The 12,632-nt window shown below is 43.6% G+C and overlaps 1 protein-coding gene across 3 annotated transcripts in view; it reads left to right on the top strand.

Moving 5' to 3' along the window:
• Positions 1 to 604: 604 nt before the first annotated feature.
• Positions 605 to 12,632, top strand: part of Ttll4 (tubulin tyrosine ligase like 4) — a 41,070-nt gene continuing 29,042 nt past the window's right edge. For 2 of the 3 annotated variants that reach the window (XM_038339052.1, XM_038339050.1), the window contains exon 1: positions 606 to 771. The gene's annotated coding sequence lies outside the window, so the exon portion shown is untranslated. Of the gene's footprint in view, positions 772 to 12,632 lie in introns of all 3 variants that reach the window. The other variant, XM_038339051.1, reaches the window with a different exon arrangement.

Here is a 12,632-nt window from a genome sequence, read left to right as displayed (position 1 = left end):
CTCTAAATTTCTGTAGCTTGCTGTCTGAGAAAGATCCTTTTGCCCTCCTACTGTCTCTGTAGTTCTCAAAATTCAATAGGCCCAACGACGTCTGAAACAGGCAGCAGATCTGTTCTGTGCTGGGAGATAATGAAGGGACTCACACGTTCTTAAAGTTGTCACTCGAAGCCCGTAAAGCAGGTCATTGTAGATATGTCCGGCTTAGTCTTGTCTCTCTAGGTGGTTGAATTTAGAGAAATATGAGCTGGAGGGAGTCAAAGTGGCTTGAGCTACTCTTCTTATCTGTCTCAAACTCGTGGAATTTTAGTGGAAATTCTTTAATAGAGTCTGGGCGCGCCAAGGTCAAAGAGAGTGAAGAGCGGTTGGTAGAATGAATTGAATTGTAGATTCCCAGAATGGAGCCATTAACTGTGGGACTACAGTTCCCAGAATTCTGCTCGTAGAGTTCCAGCGTGAAGGCTGCGCGTGCGCAAATCCTTTGCACTAAAAACCCTCCTCCACCCCTCCCCCAATTCTCTAGGTTTCTTAAGCGCAGGGATTCGGCGCGCCAGCCTCGGGCCCGCCCCCCGCCCACCCCTTCTTGGCCTTCGGTCCGTCCGCTAGGGGCGGGCGCTGTTCGCGGCAGGCGGCCAGCGGCGTCGGCGGCGGAGCGCGGGGCGCGTGGCGGAGCGTGGTTGCTAGGGACACCTGAGGTCGCCCGCTCGCCCAGCAGGCGCAGCGAGGAAGCAGCGCGGAGCTGGTGCCAAGCCGCGGTGAAGCAGGGTACCCTAGGTGAGTGTGGCCGCCGAGCTGGGGCCAGACCCTGGTCAGCCGTTCCCGCTTGCCCCTGCCTTTGGCACGGGCCCCCAGCCCCGCTTCCGGTCCGCTTCTTCGCCATTCTCCGGTGAGGCCGGGACCGCGGCCTCCCTCCCGGCCCGCTCTCGAGTCCTCCCCGGCAGCCGCCACGCGGGGAGAACATAGTTGGCTTCTCGGGCGGCCCGAGCCCCGCAGCCTACTCGGCCCTGGCTCCAGCGTGTCCTCTTTCCCGCTGCGCTGTGGTTTAAAATGTGGTGTGGGTTGGAGCCCAGGCTCTTCTCAAGGCCTGCTTTTCCTCGACCCCACTCTTGAGTTTTCCATAAACACTTCCCTAAGAGTCCAAGCAGGAGCTGTGAGCCTATGTAATTGAACACATTTATCCAGCCATATTTTTTATTTAATCGTTTACAAACAGTTTTTATAAACGTTAACAAATAGGTATTAGCGAAGAGTTTACAGAACTGGGAATTAAGTATTTGCCATACTTGGTATGTGCTGTGGTAGAAATGGAACACTTAACAGAGACTTGTTTGGAAAAATACGTCACCCCTCCTCTAGTCTTTACATTCCGGTTCTGAATCTTGGAAATGAATATTTTCATCCTTATTTGAAACTCATCCTTTATGGAGTCATGTTGGATATTGTTGGATATTCCAAATCTCTTCCTAAATTTCAGGGCCTGTAGATTTGACCAATCCGCAGTGATCTGGAGGACCCTTTGAGAAGATGCCATCCGATCCTGTGCTTTCATTTGGTGCAATAAATACTGAATTTGTTTTGTTTTGTTTTGTTTGCATAAACTATCCCCTTTGTTGCCGGGAATATTACTGGCTACTTACTGACTGGACGCTAAGCCTGTCTTTAAGTGTTATCAAATGTTCTGTGGGAATGAAGAGGTGGGAAGACAATGAAGTTACAAAGTAGCTTTAGAAAAGATAAAGCAAGGCCTGAAAAGAAGCAGTGTTGTCTGCTAGCGAGAGGAACGTTAATGGGGCTTTTTTGCTAGATTAGCACTGAACAGCGCGGTGGTTTTGCAGCTGGGCTTATTAGGGCCTAAGATCTCGCATCTAAGTTTAAGTGAGTCCATTTTCTGGCTTGCAGTTTCTAGGTAATTCTTTTCAAAGAGGGTCCTAAAAGGAAGGGGAGGGATGTATCTTTCACATATTGAAGATTTATATGAGAAAGCTAAAAAAAATTCCTTAAATGCCAAACAAGGAATGCTTTGGCGCTGTTGATTCCAGGGAAACCTGTAGTGATTAAGCTACCTTCTAAACCCTGATAAGTTCCTCCTTGCCTTTCCTTAATACAGTTTCCTGTGCAGATTGTGTACAGATTGTTTTGTGGCTATTCTGAACAGCAGTTCAACGTGACTAAACCTTTTTTCTTTCTTATTTATTGTTTTTTCATTCATTCATTCATTCATTCATTCATTCATTCATTTTCAGAATGGGGTTTCTCTGTATAGCCCTGGCTGTCTTAGAACTTGCTCTGTAGACCAGGCTGGCACTGAACTCAGAGATCCATATGCCTCTGTCTTCAGAGTGCTAGGGTTAAAGAGGTGTGCCACCACTGCCTAACTGTGATTTCTTTTTCCTTTTTGGGGGGGGAGATGTTTTGGTTTTGAGACAGGGTCTCTCTTATGTAGCCTTGGCTATTTTTTGTTTGTTTGTTTTTTGGTTTTTCGAGACAATGTTTTTTCAGTAGCTTTAGAGCCTGTCCTGGAACTAGCTCTTGTAGACCAGGCTGGCCTCGAACTCACAGAGACCCACCTGCCTCTGCCCTGGCTATTTTTTTTTTTTTGAGACAGGGTTTCTCTGTAGCTTTGGAGCCTGTCCTAGAACTAGCTCTTGTAGACCAGGCTGGCCTAGAACTCATAGAGATCCGCCTGCCTCTGCTTCCTGAGTGCAGGATTAAAGGTGCGCAAAAGGTGTGTGCCACGAATGCCTGGCCCCCTGGTTATGTGTGTGTGTGTGTGTGTGTGTGTGTGTGTGTGTGTGTATTTCTATGTATATATATATTTCTATGTATATATATTTCTATGTATATATATATATTTCTATGTATATATATATATAATGTATACAGTGTTCTGCCTGCATGTTTACCTATATGCCAGAAGAGAGCACCAGTTCTCATTACAGATGGTTGTGAGCCACCATGTGGTTGCTGAGAATTGAACTCAGGACCTCTGGAAGAGCAGGCAATGCTCTTAACCTCTGAGCCATTTCTCCAGCCCACCCCTAGTTATTTCTTAAAGATGGGGTTATCTACGTAGCCCAGGCTGGCCTTGAACTCACTGTAAGTAGTTCAGGGTTGTAATTGTGGGTGTGAGTTAACGGGTCTGGCTTGGAAAACACAATTTAAAAAAATCTTATGGGAAGAAACGAGTAAAATCATAAGTATATTATTCCATGTAAAGATAAAATAGCAGGAAAATGACATCAGGTGTGTGTCTAAGTACGGAAGGGCTACAGGGTAGGTTGACTAAGGATTTCAGACTAGATCCAAGTGATAGAGTCTAGAAATGAAAAAGCTTAAGGATCTTGATTGGTTCATTTCTCTGCCAGTTAAAGAAATAAAAGGCAGGAAAAATCTGAAGCACAACAGGTAGCAGCAGAGAAATTTAAGCCCCACAAAAAGATTATCAGTTGAAGGAAGGCGTTTATGGGGGTGCACAAGCAGACACAGAGAGAAGAAAATGTCTGCAAAACCAGGGGCGACTCGGAAACCCCGAGAACCCAGTGTCTGGTCAGTTTGAAGACAGGATGGTTGATTGGTCCTCGGCTGGAGTGCGACATGTCCTAATCAGGCCTTGAACGTGTTGAGCCAGTCCGTCAGCAGGAGACATGGCAGTTGTTCTTATTTTTTCTCAAGGCTGGAAGTTAAGGAAGGAGCTGGCTGTCTTGGAAATTTGCCATCTTTCTGCCTACCAAGGAGTCTTGTCTAACTCTTGGTCTCTCATAAGGAGCCAGTGAATAAATAGCAGTTCAGAGTTAGTGAAGAGTTTATGGTTGGTACCGTGGGAATGCAGAGCTTAGAACAATGTTATATCTGGCAGAATTGACAATCTGCTGGCAGAATAATGCAGAAAGTTAGACAAGGATTTAAGTGGAATCATGTGGGTTTCCAACTTTAGTGACCACATGGGTCAGAAAATTGGTAAGAGCTACTAAGAACCATACACAGCTGTGAAGGATAAGATTAGAGTTACATTTTGGAGCAGAATTGTTCCAAACATATCTAGGAAGAAGGGCTCAGGAAACCATTTTTGTAGGTCTGTAGCTCTTGAGTGTTGGAAGTGGCTGTAGTGACCGGAGAGTGGCAGTGAAGATTTCAGTGTCCCTCCTGAGTTCGCTGTGCCAAGCAAACTGAGGAGACTGAGCTCAGAAGAGCAGCATTGGAAGGGTGAGCAGGGGAAAGGAAGGCAGGAGTGCGTACCAGAGAGAGTGGCCATGCGGATGGACGGCCTTCCCAAGTGAGAAAGTGTGTCTGCTGCAGGGTGTGTTCTGTACCTAAGATCTGGAGGGAGGTTTCTTTTCCCACCAGACTATGACCTTGCAATTGTTTGATCATAATCTCCCTGGATTTTAGGTTGGGATCAGATGTCCTGATCTGCTAATAAAGGACAAAGAAAGATGTTTTTGTTTTGTTTTTTTATTTCCAATACCCTGAACATTTCACTTTTTCTGTGGGAGCTGGAAACTGGCAATGCTAATTTCTCTTGGGCCCTGAAATACAAAGAACCTTATCATTTAGACACTTCCTGGATGTCACGGACTGGCAGTGCTGCTCTGGATCAGCTGTTCTCAGACTTTTTCCCCCCTTTGATTTTTTTTTCTGCATTCCAGAAAGCTCTTTGAGTGTTCTGATGTTCGAGTATTATTGGAGAGAGTGTGTGTACTAGAGATTGTACCTACATGCTAGTCAGGCAGTTTACCACTGATTTTATCCCTGGACCATGATGAAGATGATGATTTTTGGAGACAAGGTCTTATGGTACACCTGGCTGTGGAATTTGATATGTAGACCAGACTTGCCTTTACTTTACTTTGCTTCTACCTCTCAAGTGCTGCAATTACAGGCGTGGTCCACTATACATGGCATTGATTTTTTTTTTTGTAATGTAGGAGGTATATCTCAAATTTACCATATTATAGAAACTGAAATTCATTTGGGAAAATTAATAGGTCTTTTATTAACATGGTTAGTATAAATTAATGTTTTAAATGAAAATCATTTTTGAGAAAGAATTAGGTGAGTTTTTTTTTAGGTTAAGAGCAGATAACTGGATTTTCATACTTATTTCTGCACTCAGTTCTATTTTGATATGTTTGTTTTTGAGGTAGGAAGAACATTTAGAGATGGCTTAGTGGTTAAAAGCACTGACTGTTCTTCCAGAGAACCAGACTTACTGCTTACTGACTTTTCTGGCCTCTTTGGGCACTGCATCCTTGTACACAGACACAGATGCAGACAGAATATTTATACATATACAACAATAACAATATTAAAAAGGGCCGGCGGTGGTGGCGCACTCCTTTAATCCGAGCACTCAGGAGGCAGAGGCAGGTGAATCTCTGTGAGTTTGAGGACAGCCTGGTCTACAAGAGCTAGTTCCAGGACAGGCTCCAAAGCCACAGAGAAACCCTGTCTTGGGGGAGTGTGTGTGTGTGTGTGTGTGTGTGTGTGTGTGTGAAGAGAATTTGCCCTCAAATGGTTAGAAGGGCCTGACATACAAGTAGTTTGTGGGTATTAGACTTTGGTATTGTATAAAAGAAGGATCAACTTTTGGTTGGTAGGGCTTTGTTATTTGTTGTTCAGAGTTGAGGTCTCACTGGGTAGCTCAGATTTTTCTAGAATTGTAAGATTTTATTGCATCAGTCTCTCAAGTGTGGAATAACCACACAGTTTGTATTCTTGACTCCATGACTTCACATGGTAGGCACTGATTGAGTTATACGACTCTTCCAAATGCTGTCATGTTTTCTTACACAGAATTAAAGCTATAATTTGAAAGGAGGCATGATCGCACCACTAGGCCTATTAAATCTAGCATTTGGGAGGCTAGGACAAGAGGACTATAAATTTTTGACCAAACATGCTACATAGCAACACCTTGTCTGAAGACACCAAAAATGGGCCATTGAGAGTCTCATCAGCTAAAGGCACTTGCTACCAAGCCTGATGACCTGGGTTCAATCCTTGGAACCCTCCTAATGGAAAGAGAATTATGAAAGTTGTTTCCGGCCTCCACATTATGCTGTGACACTCAAATCTACACATACTCACAAATACATAAATCCTAAAAGTTTATATAAAGTAAAATAAAAGTCATTTGTATCAGAATCACAATTTCCAGAAAAGCAGTCATGCTTCAAGTGGTGGATACAGTTTTGCCAAAATTTTGATTTTCTCTTGGAAGCTCAAATTTTCTCATTGGCACCAACTACTGTCAGCTGTTGTACTTGAAGTGACAGGCTTCACTTTGTTTCAGTTCCAGAAGTGTCTGCCAGATACCAAAGTCTGAAGGACTTTGTTGCTTATGTCATTCATTCTTTCAAGTGAACATGGTGTTCCACAGAAAAATCTGGCAGTTAGTCACACAAGTGCTTTGGGTAGAGATAGTCATCTGTATGCAGCTTAAGTGGTGGTGTTTTGTTTGAGAAAGGGTCTCATGTAGACTAGGATGGCCTGGAAGTCCCCATGTCTGCCTCCACCTTGGGAGTGCTAGGATTACAGACTTGCGCCTCCACTCCCACTAGTGTATCTTAAGTACTCTTGTTCACCATCTCACCAGGTGCTGGGGTTGGAAAGTAGACCTTCATTGTGCTGGGCAAGTGCTATCCAAGAGCTGTACCCTCAGATCCTGCCTATTTTGTCACATAGAATATTTAAAACCTTTTTAAAAATGTATTGCAGTACTATGAAGTAAAATTGGTAATCTTCCAGTGTGTTGCTGGTTAATACATCCTGTGGGAGAAGCTAAGCTGCTGCTGTCTTGAGTTGGGCCAGGGTGGCAGTGACTTTACCCATTGCTGCTTTCCTTTCCCCATTGCAGTGGAAAAGGCAGATACCCTCTTCTTTCTGATCTAAATAGTTCTGACCTAGCAGAATCTCCGAGAGTCTCAGGGCTCTCTCAGGTTCTGTGGACCATGCTCTGAAGACTGCTGTTTACCTGAGGAAGGAGGTGTCTGTGGCAGCTGATAAAATCAGAACTTCAGAACTTCATCTGGTCAGTAGTCTGTAGCTTTACCCTCTTGGGTCTAGCTGTTGGGACCTGTATTTTTTTTCTTGGTTTACTCTTTCAGTTTGTAGTCCTGTACTGTGCTCTGGCAAACTACCCAAGACTTTACTTACCTTCACTTGTAGTGATACTGACCTTACCTTTTTGTTTTGTTTGTTTGTTTGTTTGTTTTCGAGACAGGGTTTCTCTGTAGCTTTGGAGCCTATCCTGGAACTAGCTCTTGTAGACCAGGCTGGCCTTGAACTCACAGAAATCCACCTGCCTGCCTCTGCCTCCCGAGCGCTGGGATTAAAGGCACGCGCTGGGATTAAAGGCACGCGCCACCACTGCCCGGCTCCTGACCTTCCCTTTTATAAAAGCTGGAGTTTGACTTCTGTGTGACTTCTAGAAATCCATTTTGCCTGGGCCTAGAGAGACGACTCAGTGTCTGAGAGCTTATTACTGCAAGTGCAGAGGTCCTACTTTCAGGTCTCAGCACCCATACTGGGTCACTGACAGCTGCCTGTAATTGTAGCTCCAGGAGCCTCCAAGGGTACCTGCCTTGGAGAATCGGGTTTTAATGGCATTCTTCAGGCAACGGCACCCCCATAGCTTGTTGATTGGCACCAGAAAGTGCTTCGATAAGCTTCATCTGCCAGGCCCTGGTGTTTGCCTCCTCCTCTAAGTTGCCTTGAACCAGAGTTTGCAAGTTTACTGGCAGGCAGATTTAAAACAACTACATTCTCATTTGGACATGTGACTTTGCTCAGTACTTTAGAGCATGGCAGGTGGATTCCTGTTATTATTGTAGGTAGTGGAGTGTGCAGGAGCATCCTGTTGCATCAGCGTCATTTGTTAACCCTTTATGTAATTGCCAAGGTGACTTTTAATTGGTCAGAACATGGTTTATTTCTGGACTCTATTGTGTCCCATTGGCCTACATCTCTATTCTTAACACTAGACTCATAGCCTTGTTCTAAATTGTGAAATTAAGCAGAGTAAGTCTCCTAGCTATTATGTCTTCTGTTTTAGATCTGCTATTTGTTTTTAGATTTTCATATCCACCTGTCAGTTGCTTTAGAAAAGCTTTCTTTGGTAAGAATTACATTTAGTCTTTGTGTCAATCATAAAGATTTGCCAATGTCATAGTGAGCCTTTTTGTTTGTTTGTTTGTTTGGAGACAGGTAACTCAGTAGCTATGGAGCCAGTCCTGGAACTCACTCTGTTGATCAGACTGGCCTTGAACTCACAAAGATCCGCCTGCTTCTGCCTTCCGAGTGCTGGGATTAAAGGCGTGTGCTACCACTGCCCGGCTCATAGTGAGACATACTCTTATTTATGAGCATGTTATCTATTTGTATGTTTACACCTCTAATTTCTTTTAGCAGTTCCTATATTTTTCATTATATAGGTCTATACTTTTTGTTATTGTTAAAATTATTGCTAAGGTTGAGCACAGCAAGAGACACCTATAGTCTTTACTCAGGAGACAGCTGCAGAAGACTAGCTTGAACCTAGCCTGAGCTACACAACAAGATCCTTTGTCAACCTAAAAGTAACATATCAAACCCAAATAGGAACCTAGGTGATATAATTCTTGATGATACTGTAAATGAAATTGCTTTGTTTATATGATGCTAGAGAGTCCACCCAGGGACTGCATTATCTAACTGCTCTCGTGGACCTACGACCAGTCTTGGTTTCGTTTCATTTTTGCAGACAGGAAGTGGTGTACCCAGATTGGCCTCACACTGAGAATAATCTTTAAAAGTTTTATATTTATTAATTTTATTTTATGTGAATGATTGTTTCGCCTGCATGTATGTATGTGTACAAGGTGCATGCCTGGTACCAAAAGAGGTCAGAAAAGGGTGTGAGTTTTGTGGGACTGGAGTTAAAGATAATTATGAACTGCTGTGTAGGTTCTGGGAATGGAACTTAGGTCCTCCAAAACTGCTGAGCTAACTCCCCAGCCCTGAGAATAATCTTGAATTCCAGATCCTCCATCTCTGATTATAGGTCTGGGCCACCATGCCCTTTATGTGGTACTGCAGATTGAATTTAGGGCTTCTTTTTTTTAAATATTTATTTATTTATTTATTATGTATACAATATTCTGTCTGTGTGTATGCCTGCAGGCCAGAAGAGGGCACCAGACCCCATTACAGATGGTTGTGAGCCACCATGTGGTTGCTGGGAATTGAACTCAGGACCTTTGGAAGAGCAGGCAATGCTCTTAACCTCTGAGCCATCTCTCCAGCCCTGAATTTAGGGCTTCTTGCATGCTAGGCCAGCACTCTGCCAACTGACCACCCCACTGGACCATTTTCTTAGAGTTTGAAAGAAAAACAACAGGATAGGCAAGCTTAATATTGGCAGCTGCCAGGAGGAGAGAGATTGAGAAGAGGAAGAGAAATAGGCAATTAGAGTCCAAGAAAGCAGGCTTTTGCTTTCTTTAAGGTGTGTGTGTATGTGTTTTAAGTATATAAATTAATAGTTTGTGGAAAATTATCTTTATAAAATTTTATTTTATGTATATGGCTGTTTTGCCTACATGTTTGTCCATATGTGCCTGGCACTTGTGGAACCAGAAGAAGGCAACAGATCCCCTGGAACTGGAGTTACAGATGGTTGTGAGCTGCCGTTTGGATATTGGGAATTGAACCTTGGTCCTCTGGAAGAGAAAACCAGTACTTTTAAACCGCTGAACCACTTCTCCACTCTCAGAAAATTTAATTTGCTTAATTAATCAATTGCTTTGGTGAAATTCGATTTAAGTTGACTACTTTTAAATATTTTTGTTTTATGTATATGAGTTTGTCTACATGTATATGTTTGTATGTATGCACACCGTGTGCATGCTAAGTTGTGGGGTTTTTTGTTTTGTTTTTGGTTTTGTTTCTTTATTTTGAGACAGGGTCTCACTATGTAGTGCCAGTTGACTTGGAATTCAGTATGTAGACCAGGCTGGCCTGGAATTTACAGAGCTCCACTTGGCTCTGCCTCCCAAAAGCTGGGATTAAAGACACGTGCCACCATGTCTGGGTAAATTGGGTATTTGTTTGTTCTCAGACAGGATCTTACTGTATAGCTCTAACTGGCTTAGAACTCACTGTGTAGACCGGTCTAGCCTTGAACTCATAGAGAGCCACCTGCTTCCTGAATGCAGGGATTATAAAGGCAGGCGCTAACACACCTGGCCAACTTGGGTATTTGTGAAGAAAGACTTCTACCAATGATCTGTGCATGGCCTTCCACATATACTAGTTAGCACCTTTTCTCCCTGTTTTCTTTCCCCAGCTGACTCATCCTAACGTTTTTGCTTGGGAGAAGGGCAGTCTGTTCCCTGGATCCTAAAAGCATACACTTACAAATTTAAGGCGGAGGGGGGGTGCTGGGGAAAAGCTTGTGTGCGAAATAAAGAGAATACTTAAGGGGATGGGCTTGACCCAGCAGGAAGCTGCCTTGTGAGGGTATCTGGGTGCCAGGCGGTATTTGCCTCTATGATTTTGACTTGATAGTGGAGCTCAGCACTTTTTCTTGTTCTGTTTCGTTTGGAGACATTTTCCCTGTGTAGCCCTGGCTGTCCTGGAACTCACTCTGTAGACCAGGCTGGCCTCAAGCTCAGAGTTCTGCCTGCTTCTGCCTCCCGCACCTCTCCCCCCCACCCCACCCCCGCATTGCTGGGATTAAAGGCATGAGCCATTATGCCTATGCGAACTCACCATTCTTAGTGTTAGCTTATTTCCTCAAATTCTTAGAATTTGAACCCTTTCAAACCCTTTTTAAGCTTCACACTTACATTGCTGTAGGCACTGGGCATCACACAGGTGACTGTGACTGTAGCAGTGGTGAGGTCACAGGTGGCTTGAATAGTCACTAAATCTCTGCTTCCCATGACACTGAGCTTTGATTTCATTAGGGATTTCCACAAAGAAAAAGAAGTTGCTTTTAGCAAACATCATTTCCTTGTTTGAACCAGAAACTACTTCTGCACTAAAACTGGACTGAGGCACCTCTATGCAGTTCTGTTGTGGAGTGTACTGCCCACTTTGTGTTCTTGGAGCCACTGGCAACAGGACATGACACAGGTTTGTCTTCGCTTGGCACTTCGTGACACCGCCATGCTAGCCAACCCTGGATGTCTGTTATGAGCTGTGGAACTCTTTGTCATAGTTAAAGAAACCATCTTACCTCCCTGGACCTTACATACAGACACTTTTGTTAAAGACAAAGACCTTCCTCTAGGTTGTTACCCTACACACCATGGAATTTACAAAAGAACAGAGGGGTGGGAATGATTGTCTCAGAAACACAAGTATCTCATCAGTGAGGAAAGAACTCACCTACATTGGAGCTAATTCAACTTGCCAGCTTAACATCATATGGGAGCAAACTGCCCTTAGCCTTTGAAGAGGATGGGATTTTAATCTTTAGACTCTTTCTTCCTTAGTTGTATTAAAAGGCAAGCCAGTCAATTGTAGTGGCACATGCCTTTAATCCCAGATCTTGGGAAACAGAGGCAAGCAAAGATCTGTGAGCTGGAAGTTATCCTGGTTTATATTATTGAGTTTCAGGCTCATCAAAGCTGTGTAGTAAGACCCTGTCAAAAAACAAAGATCAGACTAGTTGGTGTCTGTGTGTCGTGACACAGAGGAATACCTGGTGGGCTGCGGAGAAGAAAATATGAGTAGTATGTGCAGAAGAAAGGTTCTCTTCTTCCCGTTGTCTAGTTCTGAGGTATTAGCAGTGGGGGAAAAGTGGGACTCTCTCTGGTATAGGTGAGAAATCTGGCGTGCTCTTAGACACTTCACCTATGAAGGCTTGGATCAGAACTTAACAAAAGCATGGAGGTGAATAGGGAACCATTAGTGGAATTGCTTTTCAAGGGATCTCAGTCTTAGGTTTTATTTCCTTAGCTCTTTTGTTCTATTGCTTTGGGGTATCTGTTGTGTTGCATTGGTAGGGCAAGATGTGGGTTCCTGAAGAGGATTGAGTTATGAGTCTTTTGAGTATACCCAGCACTCATTTATACATACACATGTGCTATATTTTACAAAGTCATTGGTAGGTTGACTCTTTTGGTTTTTCGAGACAGGGTTTCTCTGTGGCTTTGGAGTCTGTCCTGGAACTAGCTCTTGTAGACCAGGCTGGCCTCAAACTCACAGAGATCCACCTGCCTCTGCCTCCCTAGTGCTGGGATTAAAGGCGTGCGCCACCACCGCCCAGCCATGGGCTTGACTCTTTCAGCGTTAGTCTTCTCTATTATACCTGTACAGAGTAATTGTCTCTTAAACATGATTTCTGTCGTTTGGACTTGAGTGGAGTTTTGTCTCTTGTTTTTGAGGATACTGACCTCAATATTGTTTATAGCACTTAAACTGTTTTTAGCTCACTATTGTTTTGTTATGTTTTTGTATTCTTGAAAAGGATACAAAAACTCTGTAGGTCAGCATTTGTAGGAAAGGAGAACAATGTTGCATGACTTGGTCAGGGTCTTTGTTGGCACCTTCCCTTTGATAGTTGTAGACAGGGATCTCGGACAATACTCTAATCAAAATATAAAATCTTTTCCTATTTTTATATCATAAATGCAACTTGAACCAAAATTTTC

Source organism: Arvicola amphibius, chromosome 8 (genome assembly GCF_903992535.2).
Source record: "Arvicola amphibius chromosome 8, mArvAmp1.2, whole genome shotgun sequence".
Taxonomy (NCBI): Eukaryota; Metazoa; Chordata; class Mammalia; order Rodentia; family Cricetidae; genus Arvicola; species Arvicola amphibius.
This window is presented reverse-complemented; position numbering and strand designations above follow the sequence as displayed.